Source organism: Ambystoma mexicanum, chromosome 5p (genome assembly GCF_040938575.1).
Source record: "Ambystoma mexicanum isolate Mex_15411 chromosome 5p, UKY_AmexF1_1, whole genome shotgun sequence".
NCBI lineage: Eukaryota > Metazoa > Chordata > Amphibia > Caudata > Ambystomatidae > Ambystoma > Ambystoma mexicanum.
In genome coordinates this window covers 893,733,124-893,746,721 of record NC_090930.1, presented here as the reverse complement: position 1 = coordinate 893,746,721, position 13,598 = coordinate 893,733,124, and positions in this window count along the sequence as shown.

Here is a 13,598-nt window from a genome sequence, read left to right as displayed (position 1 = left end):
AAACCACTAACAAAACTAATAACTAAATTACAAAAAAGACTTCTCAATAAGCGAAATGTCAACAGAAAGAACTTCTTAAGTATCTGCGGAGGTGAATGGAATCACACTACGAGCACAGAACCATATTTTAATGAAGAAGCGTACAAACAAAAGCAAACGAATACAATTGCCATAAATAGCAGTGGTCGAGGTTATGAAAAAGTGAATAATACCATAATGGAACAAGAAGTACTCCTTACAAAAATATGCCCTGAAAACTTAGAATTACCCCTCCATTCAACTGAATCAGAACGTCTAGTGTACAAATGGCCATGCACGTCAATGTGTAACATTCCCAAACAATGTTTCAAATCTTTACACCAATTCCTCAATAAATATGTAAAAAGCAAAGACAAAATCAAAATTAAAGGATAGTTCCGGGACTTTTTTTTTATTGTCCCTACGGGTCGGCCATGTGTTTGTAAGCATAAATCGGTAGATCGTAGGAAACTTTCCTATGGACCTTACCCGACTTTTCGCCCATTATCGCACTCGAAATCAGCCTCCATTTTGTGATAATCCTATCATTTCGCCGCATCGACCTGGCTCACCTGCCTTTGCGGCACTAAATCAAATCCCCCGCCCCTGAGCCTGACATCAGCAGACGCGTACTGCCCATTTCAAGCACGTCTCGTGTCAACAATCGCTGCGCCTCAGCTATTGACGTGTTGCCATGGAAATGGCAGGACGCCTCTTTCCCAAATAAGTATAAACAGACCGTTTCACAACATACAGCAGCAGATTTTCGATTCCATTACTCTCTCTGTGTTACTTTGAGTATTCTGTGACTCGTTTCAGTGCTCTGGTCAGCTACCTTCGCCGCTTGTAGCCCGTGTGAACACCTGTACCATCTCTGTAAATTATTTTACTATCTTTACCGCACAATGGCCACAATAATGCCGTATATGTACGAGCCCGAGTACACCGAGGAGGAACTACTGGAAAGGCAAGCACGCGAAAACGATGGGGATTCGGACGGCAGTTGGGAGGACCAGTCAACGGATGAAGAGCCTGGACCATGTCGCATGGACGGCGTCTCCACCTGGTGCAGGTGCAATCGGTGCGAGCTAATGCCAACTGAGGAAGAGAACTGCTGCTGCCGTGAAAATTCCGGGTGCTTGGCCTACATTTCGGAAAGCGAGCAAAGTCTGCAGGAAGGCGAGCAAAGTCCGCAATGCATCACCGAGCTGCCAGAGTTCAGGGAAGCCTGCCTCTCACGGACAGTGTTGAGGATGATGATGGTGCTTATGCACGAACTTCGTGGCACTGTTCGTCCGCGTAATCCGAGTAACGAGTAAGTATACTTTGTTTGTGATGTCAGTGATGCCACCACTATTTCATGGTCGTCTCCCACATATAAAATTACATTTACATATCATTCGAACGCATGTAAATTGGTTCCATATAGTGCATTTTCTAGATATAATTTTTTTCTAAGAAAAATGACATGTGTTACCTGAATCGACATTGATAAGAAAGTTTGGTCAGTTTAATACAGTTTGCATCTTTTTTTTTCACAGGTGGTACAGGCTGGTGGCCTATCGTTGCTTCACTTGGTGGCTTCACGGGAGGCTCGGACACCGCGTTCGGAGAGTAATACCTGCCTGTGCGGTACTTGCCATTAGACAACATTTCCCCAGTGACAGTGGACAATACCGCGGATTTTCCCTCGATGTGCTGCAACCTCAACTTTACAATGTGTAATGTTTATTATTTATGTTTAATTAAAATCTAAAATAAAGCCCAACATATATTTTAACAATGGTTGTTTTGATTTTTTAAATGAATCTAGTGTGTCTCCGTTGAATAGCCTTCCAGTGCCTTGTCTTGTCACACCACATGTCTCCGGCCAGCATCCTCCCTCACGCTGGCCGCACACCTTCAATCCACATAACCGTTGAACCCATATATGCAGCAGTCATACATATATTATTTTGTGGGTTGGCATCAAGCGTTGGCAATAAAAAGCTGTTGGATTTTATTGATACAAAACATGGTTATAGGTAAATAATAAATATGGTTGATCATAATAAATCCTCTTTTTGGGCACCGGGTACAGAGATGACCCCCATATATTCTCCTGGGAGGGTGAGGTATTTATAAACTCACCCCCCTGCCTTCCATGTAGTAGATCCTGCAGCCATCCTCTTACATTCAGTTAGATGGCCTCTCCTTGGTGAGGCCCTGCGGCAAACGGGTCTTGTCTGCACGACCACCGCCCCAATCCACCCCCCGCCCTATCAAAGGCAGTTCGCACCGGGGTACTTGCGCTGCTGGCAAGTGGAGCTGTCAGGGAGCGATAAAGGCCAAGAGGTGCCAAAGACCATGTACACTTCAAAGTGGTCTATAGAGCATGGGTTGTTGTTCCCATGTCTACCTCCAGACCCCGTGTCTCCTGCCAAGCATCCCCCTCACGATGGACGCCCCCCTGCAATCCACATAAGTGTGTCTCCATTCACAAGTCTTCCTGTGTCTTGTCTGCACGACCACCGCCCCAATCCACCCCCCGCCCTATCAAAGGCAGTTCGCACCGGGGTACTTGCGCTGCTGGCAAGTGGAGCTGTCAGGGAACGATAAAGGCCAAGAGGTGCCAAAGACCATGTACACTTCAAAGTGGTCTATAGAGCATGGGTTGTTGTTCCCATGTCTACCTCCAGACCCCGTGTCTCCTGCCAAGCATCCCCCTCACGATGGACGCCCCCCTGCAATCCACATAAGTGTGTCTCCATTCACAAGTCTTCCTGTGTCTTGTCTGCACGACCACCGCCCCAATCCACCCCCCGCCCTATCAAAGGCAGTTCGCACCGGGGTACTTGCGCTGGCAAGTGGAGCTGTCAGGGAGCGATAAAGGCCAAGAGGTGCCAAAGACCATGTACACTTCAAAGTGGTCTATAGAGCATGGGTTGTTGTTCCCATGTCTACCTCCAGTCCCCGTGTCTCCTGCCAAGCATCCCCCTCACGATGGACGCCCCCCTGCAATCCACATAAGTGTGTCTCCATTCACAAGTCTTCCTGTGTCTTGTCTGCACGACCACCGCCCCAATCCACCCCCCGCCCTATCAAAGGCAGTTCGCACCGGGGTACTTGCGCTGGCAAGTGGAGCTGTCAGGGAGCGATAAAGGCCAAGAGGTGCCAAAGACCATGTACACTTCAAAGTGGTCTATAGAGCATGGGTTGTTGTTCCCATGTCTACCTCCAGACCCCGTGTCTCCTGCCAAGCATCCCCCCACACGCTGGACGGCCCCCTGCAAACCGCATAATGCCACGACATATACACGTCATTCATTCACAAACACACCCCTGTTTCGAATTCTTTATAACCCACTTCATATTTCTAATGAGAACTTCTTTGCGCTTTGCTAGTCAACCCGTGAAGGTGCTGGTTATCTGCTCTTCGTCTCTGTGAACTTCCGTGACCACTTTGAGCAAACTCGTCAGTTTGCAACCTGTGAACTGGTCCATGTTCTACGACAAGAAACTACTCTGATCCCTGCATCCAACTGTTTGTTCGTCAAGGTAAGTCCATGTACCATAATCATTTTGCGCCCAATTTTTTAATTTATATCTATTTGCTAGTAGTCATCAAATTGCATCCATGTTTTCTTTTCGTTCACGACAGTACATGCAAGGAACTAGTCACATGTTCTGAGTTTAGTCAAATTACTTTTTCTATTTTTTGAAAGTTATTGAAATACTTATCCGCATGTGAATAACGTGTATAGTTCCAAGAACCAAAACGGACCTTGCATTGAACCTTTTATGTGTCATTTAATGTTTTAACACATTGGTATTCATAGAGAATTGTTGATCTTTACTTTTCAGAACTTTCCATAATGCCTGCCTGTTCCATTGGCGGTTGCCCTTCGAAGACCCATAACAAATCTGAAGGTACTATAATGCATGTTTTCCCTAAGACAATAGATCAGATAAGAGAATGGGTCCGATATTGCGGATATCCAGCCTCTGAGATAGAAAGTAGAGTCCTAGAAGTCTTTGCGGACAAGAGGGGTGATCGATACCGCATCTGCAGCAGGCACTTTAGCCCAGACATGTACTCCACATCATTGCTAATAAAGAAGAAAACACCGCGAGCGAGGCGAAAATTGCTCTCAACCGCTATTCCCACTCTATTCGTCCACATCCCTCCACTGGTGAGTCAAGTTTACGTATTTATCTCTCGGCATTGCGGTAGTGTGTAGCATTAGCTAACAATAATTTCCCCATTTATGTATCCACTCAATATGAAGGCGGAAGATTCTCCATCCGTGTCGTTATTGCAGTCATCAGCCACTTCAAGCGCCTATCGGGTAATCTTACTTAGCTATTCTGACACTGACTTGTTTTAGGCATGTAAATCAATAGTTTTAATTGATCGTGTAATTATTTTACCTAATGGTACACCACAGTACTCGTCCTCTAGTCTTTGTTTTCAGTTATAATTATTGTTATCCAAAATAATGCAAGTACTGTCTTTCAGGGAGATGCTGAGGAGTCCAACGCATTGACGACAACCGTAGATGTCACTCAGATGCTCGAGGTACGTTTCCGGACAGTTCCATCGATGGAGATCATCAGATCTTGCATTCTTGTAGCGTGATTGTTACACACAATGTTTCTTTCGTTTTTAGCCATTGGTATGTCCTTCTGTCGTCGCCCTCCTATGTGTCTTCTTTTTTCAATATTGTGTTCATTACTAATGAAAGTCCTATGTTTCAGGGAGTCGATGGAGCATTAGTCCAAGAAGAAGGGGGAGCATGCAGTTACGGGTCGGCGCAACAGCTTGCAGAAGTGTGCACCGCAGTTACAGCGTCCCTTGATGTTCTTATGCATTTCGAGGTATGGATACTGACAGATCAATCATGCGAGATCAAATGACGTGATTACATCCGCTATACTTCCTTCTTTATTAACGCAAGTACTATGTTTCAGGGAGCTGACGGAGCTTCTTCAACAAGAACATCACCCCTAGTAGTTGATGCAGATCTCTGGGTGGTGACACTTCCAACGATGGAGCAAATCGAATCATATTTAGATATCCATTATTTATTTTAGACAACTGATCATTTGTGCAGGTCTATTTAGATGAGCCGTTGACGCCTGCAGAAAGTTTATGTTCTTTTAAACAAAATAGAAAACCATACTAATGCAATTACTGTGTTTCAGGGAGTTGCTGAAGCGTCATCTTCAATAATATCATCTGTAGGGTGTCCTGACCCACGTTTAAGCTACCCTGCTACAACATTTGGTGCTGTGGGCTTAGGAAATTCAAGATGGCGGAAAACCCACATGTGCGCCGAAATCCAGGAAAGCTGCGCAGTTGTGCGCACACCAAAACGGTTACCTAACTTGCCACCCACCAGCGTAAAGAAAGGTCTTTGTTAACAAAATCCACTGTTACTGATGTCAAAAAGTTGCTGAAATCGTGACTCATTGGACCACTTTAAAGATTCAACCCTTTTTGTGGGGTTCCACATAACCATCTTACTGTAAGGAGCCCCATCAAAACAATGTTAAGCCAGGATTTACTACCATGTAAGAACCATTCCTGTTTAGAATGCATTAATCCAAGAAAATCCCAAAAATGGGTGCAGTACCAGTACTCACCACTATCCAAAAGCCGGCGTTTTAAAACCCACATGTGCGCTGAAATCCAGGAAAGCTGCGCAGTTTGTGCGCACACTAAAATGGTTGCCTCACTTGCCACCCACCAGTGCGAGAATGAAAGGCCGGGTTGCCATGAGGGAAATGGGTTGCCAAAGGAAAAACAGTAGCGCCGGTTAGCTTCAAAGCGCTTTAAAACCACCATTGGACTACCCGCACAGTAGTCTGAAACCATTGGGAATGGCAATGCTGATTGCCAAATGCAACCTAGAAGTGTGGGGAATTCATTTCTTAAATCCCAAAAATGAGTGCAGTACCAGTACTCACCACTATCCAAAAGCCGGCGTTTTAAAACCACTCTGTGTGTTTTTCTGAAGGCAAGCAAAATGCCTATTTCAAACCTTGCAACATGTGCAAAATATTCACTGAACACCAGCAGACATTTGGCAGAATGGAGTTTTGTGTGCCTACAAAATCTGGGAAATGAAGAGCCCAAAAACAATGCTTATAACAAAAATGCTATGGAGTCAGCAGCTTAAGCCTAACTGCAACTGGATTTAAAACCACCAAAATCGAAAATGTTAAATTAAATGAGTGACCTATGTTTGGTGTCACATGCCTTTGTAACTGTTGAAATGTCATAGTTTTGCACTTAGAATCAGCATTCTAGCTGCATGTGTAAAATTACAAGTTATTTTAAAAGCAACAAAAAGTTAGCTGAAGGTCTGGCTTAAGGAACTTGATTCTGCCTGGCAACTACCCCCATCAGCAGTGAAACTTGAGTCACCACTGTGTTCCCAGGCCAACCTTCCTTTTGCTGCCCAAGTTAAGGATATGCCATCTATCTGATAATTGAATTATCTGTGCTCTGCAAGAGAGTGAACAAAGCCCTCTTCACTCAGGCAAAGGTTTTTATTACCGCAGTCGTAAATTGTAGCTTCCTCTTGGCAGGAGCTGGGAGGAGCACTGCCTGTGAGAGCAAGCTGGCTTGGCAGAACTGGAAAGAACCAGAAATTCAACCTTGTGCTGAGGGTAAACCACACCCCTTTGGAGCCAGAACATAACTTTAAAAAGATGAATAATTCATAGTGCGGACATGTGAAAATTTTATAAATGATACCATAATTCTTGTGATTTTTCTGCCCACAGTTTAAGACGTGGTAGGAACCGGTGGTATGTTCAGGGGGGTTTTAGCGGAAAAGTGGATATTACTCTAAATGTGTGCATGTTAAAAATCTGAAACTTCATCAGTTAATGTCCCTACCCCCTGCACACATGTATGTAAAGTTGGGTCCATGTCGGAAATTGAAAAAGCAGTTAAAAAGTCAATTATGTACACTCTTTGAATGCAAGCTCCGAGAATGAGCAGATTTGGACATAGACATGGCTAAATTCAGCCACACCATGTATATGTAATTTTAAACAAATGTGTACCTGTGCAAATATGTTTTTAGGTCAGATATAGATTGTGTGTAAAGTTGACAGGGGTGGGTTCTCTGTATCATAAACAGACCTCATCCTGATGACACTTCATTTCATTCCCCCAATCAAGTAAGAAATGGAAGTTTGACCAATTAGAAGCTGAGAGAGAGGTAGGGTCAGTGATGCTAGAACACACCCACATTCTAAACACATAAAAGCAGACAGACAGGACAGATAGGAGATTCAATTTCATCTGCCGCTGGAAGCCCTGCCGGAAAAATCCATACTTACCTCCATCAAACTCCAGAAAGCCAAACTAGAGACTTCAATCTATCCAGAGCAGAGACCAGACTAGAGAGAAAGCAGTGCTGTGCCTAGCAGAGACCAGACCAGAGAGAAAGCAGTGCTGTGCCTAGCCGAGACCAGACCAGGCGCTGTGAGCAGAATCCGGAAAGACCTGACCAGACTGAAGATCGTGACCAAGTCGCTTTCCTGTTCAAAATCTCTTGTGAGTACTTAGCAAAACTCAGAACACATCTCTTAGTTTAAATTCATCTAATTCAATCTATTTAACCTAAGTAGAACTGCCTCCTATCTGTCACCTGTCATTTCTAGTAAAATTTGTCATTTTGAAAAAGTGTGCGTTTAAAATTTACAAAACCAAAAACGACCTTTACTAAATTACTCATATCTCCGCAACCGTTTGGGCTAGAGACTTGCAATAACTTTCATTTGGAAGCTGAGATCCCAGGCTTTCCTAGGACCCCAAAACGGTAGGGATAGTCCTTGCGGTTCCTTTGTAATAGCGCTCGGCGCATCCGCGAATTTTGCCGCGATTTGCAATTTCTTCACATGTAAAAAAACTGCTGCTGCCTGATTTCATTTGCCAGAAATTCGTTTAACCTGCTAACTATCCCTGCATCATTGCTAGTGTGAGCCTGGACTAATATTAACTAGATACCACTCATCCTGAACCTCTAAAAGGGAATTAAGAGCGTTTCCAGCATATTTCTCATTCATTGCTAGCACCTATCAAAGCATTTGCCTGTGTTTTCAAACTTCTGTTTAAGCTTGCTGGATTGAACTGAATTACAGTTGATTGCATTTCTGAGAACTGTGTGTTTTCCTTCCATTTCCTTGCCTTGCATCAAGGGGGGGAGGGGAGTAGCCAGAGAAAAGTGATTACATTGTTTGGTTGAAATCATATTGCGTATTTTCTGTACTGCATTCATTGAATATTGCATCCACCTGAGCCTACATAAAGCATCCTCTACCACATTATACTTTTGTTCCTATTTACCAGTGTGCTACCTTATCCATTTCATGTCAACTCATTAGTGATTAAAGAAGTGTGCTAGTGCCAGATTCTCCGTTGTTAATATTTACCATATCAGATTAAGTGTGATATTCAATTATTAATTTATTAAAAAGTGTGATATATATTTTAATTTATCAAATAAACCTTTTAACTTGCAAAACAGAATTACTTCTTGGCTCAGTGGGGTCAGGGGGATTCCAAGAGAGGGGTGTTATACAAGGGTAGTCATCCAGAACGCATGAACTGGACCTAAAGATATATCAATAAGGGTTTTCATTCAGTATTCTAGACTAGGCGTTAACTTGGCTGTAGTGCTGAATTGAATCCTCTTACAAAGTGGGGGCTCGAGCCGAGACGTTGGGTTAGATTTACCACTTGTGCAGCTTAATACAGTGTGCTAACTGACGGGATACATACATCCGGTCGGATCACCACGCTGCTTTACGCTGTGAAGCATTCCTCAAAAGGGACACTCCAAGAAAAGTTCTGTTCTGCAAAAATAAAATACAAACTTCTGTAAGTCAGGACAGAGACCAATCTCTAGAATGACGACCTTAGTAGACATGAAAATAGCCAGAGAGCACCTCTTGCATAAGCTATTTGTGAGAGGTGAATGGACCGAACAGGGCCAGGATGTGTGGTTGCAGGCCATCACACAACAGGTCACTGAAACAGGGTCAGATATATATAGAGATCAGGGTCCCTTACATGTGGCCCTGAGTGAACTATATATGGCTCCTAAAGCCAAAGAGGAACACAATAAGATTGCCAGGATAGCAGCATACCTGTACCTATATATGGGAGACATGCAGGATAGATGTGCTGAAAGCCAAAATCTGGCAAATAGGCAACAGATGGCATTACAGAAGGCCCAATCTGATCTGGACTCTTCTGAGCAGAGGCTGCAGAGGAGCCAGGAGGCAGAAAATGATAGTAGGCAATATATCATTAAAATAAAAGAGGATATGGGCATCCTACAACAGGAAAAGACAGACCAGGATACCCGATTTCTGGCCCTGCAGAAGGAGCACCAAGACAGTTTGGACTCCTTACTGCAGAACCAGAAAAAGCTGGAGCAACAGATCAATTTCAACAGGGCATGCACAGAGCAGGTAGCCACCCTGCAAATCCAACTAGACAGAGAGAAAGAGGAGAGCAATAAACTGATCCTGAAAGACCTGGATACCCAGGCAGAGTTTGATCAGGAGCGCCAGAAAGCTGGTGCCTTCCAAAGGCAAAGGGACGACCTGGCGGCACAAATGCAGGCTCTTAGTCAGGAAAGAGACGCCTTAGGCCAGGAAGTCTGCCATTTAAAAAGAAAAATGGAAGAAAATCACCTGGCCCTCCAGGGGCGGGGTGATCTCCAAAAAGAAAACCAGAACTTGGTAGAGCACACCAGAAGGGTGGAAGATGCTCTAGCAAGAAAGGAGCAGGCCAATAGGGACATTGCCCAGGAGGTAAACCTCCTGCAGCAAAGACTGGCCCAGTTCTCCAGGACCAACCAGGAAGCACAGAGGGAGAATGAGGCCCTCTGTCAACACAATGATAGGCTCCAGCAACAGGTAGCGATGCAGGAGAAACTGATAGAGTCGAGTAAGGCCTTAACAGAGGAACTGAAGGCACAAATGCAGGCTCTTGCATTGCAACAGGGAGCAGGGGCGGATAGAGATGAGGTCCGCTGGGAAAGAGAGACTCCTGACCATAACCGCAGGAGCCCTAACCCCAGGGGCCTTCATCTCCCCCAGTCCCTGGACTCTGCCACCCCCATGTCCCCTGGCGCACATGAGCACAGGGCCACAGGGATGGCAGATTACTATCCAGCTAAGAGTATGGGGCTCATAGGCCAGTACCACTCAGGAATGGAGGGGTGGGCATCCGGGTATGGGCACCCAAGTACAGTACAGTTCAATGGGGAACCCCAGGAGAGTAGGCCCATTAAGGGCATCCTGAAAACCTCTGCCCAGTTAGGTCAGTGGAGGGGGTACCCATCAAATCCTGGCAGCAAGGAGGAATCTGAAGACTCCTCTGAACTGCGCAGGACACAGGAGACCAGGTCCCCACATTCTGCCAGCCATTCCCAGGCTCGCAGAATCCGGGAAAACCTGGAAGAACAGACGGGAACCTCTGGGAGCAGTGCCTCTGAGTCCGAGGAAGAATGGACAAGGGTTACCCGAACCAAAAAGGCCAATAAGGCAAAAAGGGCCTTGCTTAAGGACCCCTTAAAGCAGATTAAGGCGATCAGGAGCGTCATCACGCCTTACCATAAGAACGCTAAGTATTCTGTTTGGGAGCACTTAGAGTTGTTTGAACAAATGATGGAGACTTTCCATTTGAAGGACAGCCAAAGCTGTATTCAATATGTAAAGTGGACCTTCTCCCCGGAATACTCCAGTTTCTTTGCGGGGCTGGAGGACCAAAATCATTTAAGATGGTCCACCTATAAGGCGGCCATCCTGAAACATTTTTCTGTTCACAGAAATCCTCAAGAGGCTCGCAAGGCAGCCTACAATTTGCAATGTGGGGAGGATCAGGCCCCACAAGAATTTGTGCAGGAGTTAAAGCGTGCTTTTGCACAGACCACAAGAAGGGTGCGCACAGATAGTAGAGAGTTCATAAATACGTTTTTCCATGCCTTGCCCAAATACATCATGACCCAGCTCGTGAGGGATTTTCACGAGAAAAGATCCTTAGATTGGGTCATTGAACAGGCTACCCGGATCTATGAGGTGCAGAAACCGATAGATAGCAAAAGTAATGCCCAGAAAACCCCCAAAGCCAACAGCACCCCTGCTGCTGCCAAGGTGGCAGAGGTAAAGGTCACCCCCGTTTTGGATTTGGAGATGGGGGGGCCTAAAAACCTACCTGCACCTAATAATGCTAGGCCCAGAAGGTCTTCGGGCCAGTCACAGACAGGGAGCCAAGGAGGCAGCCCCACAAATGGGGTCCCTCGCTCTCCTGATTATGTAAGTCCCCGTTACAAGGGAAATCGACCCATCCTGGGTTATGTGTGGACTCCTCCAGCCCAAGGGGGGGGATCCAGACAAGCACCTAACCCAGGGAACTTCCCTCCAAACTTCCCACAGGAGGGCAGAAATTTACCAAACCCTGGGCAGAACTTTTTCCCCAGATATCCACCCGACTTCCAGCCCCCAAACCATCCATCCTTCTTTCCCCAATTCCCTGAGCCCAGACCACTGAATCCGGGAGAGGGGAGGCCAAGGGTGGAGGGGTACCCAAATCTTCCCAACCCGGGGTATTACCAGAGGAGGGACAGCTACCCTTCCCGGGATCAGCCCAGGGGAGAAAACAGGGCCCCGTATCAGCCTGAGCGGGTTTCCCAGTTAGAGCGCCAGGTTCAAAACATGGCGCGGGATATGGGTCATATACTGAGGGCGCAGCAGAACCCTCAGATCAGCATGCCGGCGCAGAACGCACCCAACTCTGGACCTGGTGCTCCAGAACAATGACGGGGGCAGCACCCCGATAACTCACCGGTTCCCAGGGAGGAGGCACAAAGGGAAGGGGGGTGTAAAGCCTTGGAGGAAGCTTCCTTCCTCACTTGTAAACAGCCCCTGGAAACCCAGGAACCGGAAACAAAATCTCTTGCCCCTGAAAGTCTGCCTCCTAAGGAGCAGGGGGGGGTAGGAGAAACAAAAGACCCAAACAGACTCAGTTTGAGGAGGAGGTACAGATCTTCCAATTTGAGGGAGAGGGATCCTCAGAGGATCCTGGGAAAAGGATCTTCTCCGTCAGAGAGGGGGGAACTCCTCCCAAAGAAAAAGGGGTCCCTAGGGATGCAAATCCAGACTGGGGAGATGTGGAGACTGAGCTACCGCCGCCCACCATCTCATCCCAGAACCAACAGCAAGAAAATCCCCGGGTTCAAACCCAGACTGGGGACTGCCTCCAAAAAGGGGAGGGCGGCCCAGAACCGGAACCAGGGGAACCCACAATGGCTCTGATCTCCAGTTGCCAACTTTTTCTTTCAGATTCCCAAGGCTCTCCACAGAATTCTGCCCAAAATTCTTCTCTCGCGATGTCCAAAACCAGAAAGTTAGCCCACCAGTTGTCCAAAAATGTACATTATCTGTGCCCCCTTGAGGAGAAGGAGGGAAGATATTATGCCCCGGTACAAGTACAGGGGCAGGGTACAATTTTGGCACTGGTGGACACTGGATCTCAAGCTACCCTTCTGTCCAGAAGGGCCTTTGATGAACTGAATGCAGGAAGGGGAGAGAATTACCAAATTCCTCTCACCTCTCTTCCTGGACAACTGCAGAACTTTGACGGGAAGGAAATTCCCGTCGAGGGGACGGCAGACTTGGACATTAAAATTGGGCGACATAAGTTGAAACACCCGGTCATAGTTGTGACCCCAGAGGGCACCCCTTGTTTACTAGGGAATGACCTCCTGAGAAGGTTGTCACCCCTGATAGATTGTGTAAACAAGGTCCTCTGGACCCAGACTAGCCGACCAATAAAATTAAAACAGAGTGTCAACCATGTTAGTTTAAACGGCACATGCCACATGGTTGAACAAAAATCTGACCAAGTAGAATTTCACTTCCAGAATAGCCAAATTCCAGACGTGACAGTAATAGCAGTAGGACAACAGACTGGTGATGGGGGGTCCTCTCTATTTCTGAAAATCAACCTTCCTTCCAGTCTAAAGTGGTATTCCACGCTGGAAGGAAACACTTTGAAATTCTATACCAATCCACAATCTGAAACTCCCACTCCTATAGTCCAGAAAGATGTGAAATCAGCTCAAAGCCTGGCTGATATTCAGCAAATTGGAGAGCAGTTGTTCATCCCTGTTCAGTTAAATGATGGGAAGGACTCTGTTCTCGCTCGAGTGTGTGTGAACAACGGTAAGAGCTTCATCAGCGAAGCCATGTTTCGCCAACTCCCAAAAGATCCAGCCATTCCCCCCTTCAAACTGATAGACAAATGGGAAATGGACCTGGAAGCACCTAATTCCAAACATCTCCTGCCAAGCAGGTGTATGCTCAAAATCTCCATTGGCAACAAGAGCATAGTCCATAATTGTTGGGTCGTGCGAGACGTCACTGCCGCCTTTTACTTAGGCAGTGACATTCTCAATCGCTTTGCCATTAGTTTGGACCTAATAAACTTCAAAGCTTGGTCCCGATTAGCGGATAATCCCATGGGCTTTGATGATCCAGAAAAAGCATTTAGGTCAGCTCAATTGCTACCG